We start from the raw sequence: 1,950 nt of genomic DNA, 5'->3' as shown, positions 1-1,950 counted from the left end.
CTCCCGGCAGTGGTCCAAGGAATAGGCAGCCTGGGTTTTGTTGCATTATCTGTCACACTGTCACTAACAGATTAGAGTCTTGATGGCAGGGAAGCTGATGGCTTTGTGGGCCCATCTCTGAGTTCCAAGTCCTCAGCTCCTGTCGCGTTTTCTGGCATTCAGGTGCCTCTTAGCCTGATGGCTCTTCATTCTGCTCTCCTGCCCCATGGGAAAACCCTTGGGTTTCGCCCAGGGCTGGCTGCTCGTCCTCCTCACCTCCAGTTCCAGCAGATTTCCCGGAGCTGCTTGTTGCCCAGAGAACTCAGCAGTCCCTAAGTAGCTAATGACTGGTGGTACAATATGTTTGTTATTCATTTTATTTCTCTGATGACTCAAGTAGCTGGGTTGAGGCCAAACCACCTCCTTGTGTGATCTCCAAGGAGGAAAGACAGAAGATTTCCTTCTTTCCACTGTACTGAATGTGCTTTTCCCTGCCCTTTTGAGTGCTGGCTTTCTTTAGCTATGTGTCACCAAGCCAGTGTGACAGTAACAAAGGTGGGTGTGAAAGAAACAAAAGTTACTGATGATGCACAGGGCTGTTTTCTGGGCATGCCACTCTCTTCCCAGATTTGGGAAAGAGTGGTGATTGAGCTCCAATATGTGAATCATTGTTTGCTTGGCATCCCTTGGGAATGGTCCTAATAGCCTTCCCGGAAAATAAAATCCTTTCAAAAATACACAGAAGATGCAATTAATCTTATAAATAACTAAATGTATATGTGACCTAGAGAAAAAGGTTTCTTTGGAAAATGATCTCAGCTGTCCCATGTGCATCTGACTGATGTTTCCACTAGCTGGGAACAGTGAGCAAATGGAGAGAAGGGCTCCGGGTCAAAGGGTGCATAGGCTGTGAGAAATGCTTTTTTCTTAGCTTTTTGACCTGTTCTTACCCTGGAGATGTTTCAAACATGCTGGACAGACTGTTAATCCTTTTCCAATGCTGTGGAAATCCCAGGTCCAGCAGGGTGTTACTAAAAAAATACAGCTATGACTGAAGTTTTTCCAGCATGTCGTAAAAACAATGATTTCCACAAACTGCACTTCCTTGGGATTAGTAATGGTCTGAGGATAATAATTCTTCCACGTCCTTGGTCAGTCATCTCTTCCCAATCAGTCATCCCTACGTCAGGGAAGTGTTTGTGCTGTGTTTGGTACAGCTGCTTTAACTGCCAACGTTTCCAGCTTGGAAAAGCATGCTCTAAAAAGGAAATTACCATCTCAGGGGAGCTGGACAGTAGTCACTGAAGTGTCACAGGAAAAAACCTATGGCAGTTTGACTCTGCACAGCACAGATGGCTATGAGCATGGTGATTTTGAACTTCAGGGTGCACGTGCATCCCAACACCTTCTTGCTTCTCCCATGAGAAATGCCATCGCCTGGGCTGCTGGCTGCATTCCTTTGGGATGACTTGCACCACCAGGATGCCCTTTTTCCCTGTCACAGCACCAGGAACCCTTCACCTCCCCACCATCACCCTGCTGTGGGTCTTCCTCCCTCCCTGAGCCGCAGGGCTGGGAATGCTTACGTGCTCTCCCCTCCCTGCCTCACCTTGGTTTTGGGCACCTGGGAAGAAGCTGGGAAACAGAACTCGGTGGCAGACGTGGGGATCACAGTAGCTTTGAGGGAGGCTGCCCCAAAACAGGTTCACCTGAGGTGACAACAGGGCAGAGATTTGGATGTTTAAAACAGGCAGCCTTGCCATAGTTAACTGAGTTTCCAAAGCACTCAGCTCTGATTTTTCAAGCGTTTCAGTCACTAAAGCATCTCAGAAGGGGGATCTTTGCCACTTGAACCCAATATCTGTCTCGCTGAGAAATGAGTAGCATTAAGTCTGGACAGCAGATGGCAAAGTGTTCCACACGGCTGAGGAAGAGAGAGGGAATGATAGTGACACTTCTGACATCCTGTGA

The sequence above is a fragment of the Manacus vitellinus genome, unplaced genomic scaffold (genome assembly GCF_001715985.3).
Source record: "Manacus vitellinus isolate BGI_N305 unplaced genomic scaffold, ASM171598v3 scaffold_0_pilon, whole genome shotgun sequence".
In the NCBI taxonomy this organism is placed as follows: Eukaryota; Metazoa; Chordata; class Aves; order Passeriformes; family Pipridae; genus Manacus; species Manacus vitellinus.
Note: the sequence above shows the minus strand (reverse complement) of the source record.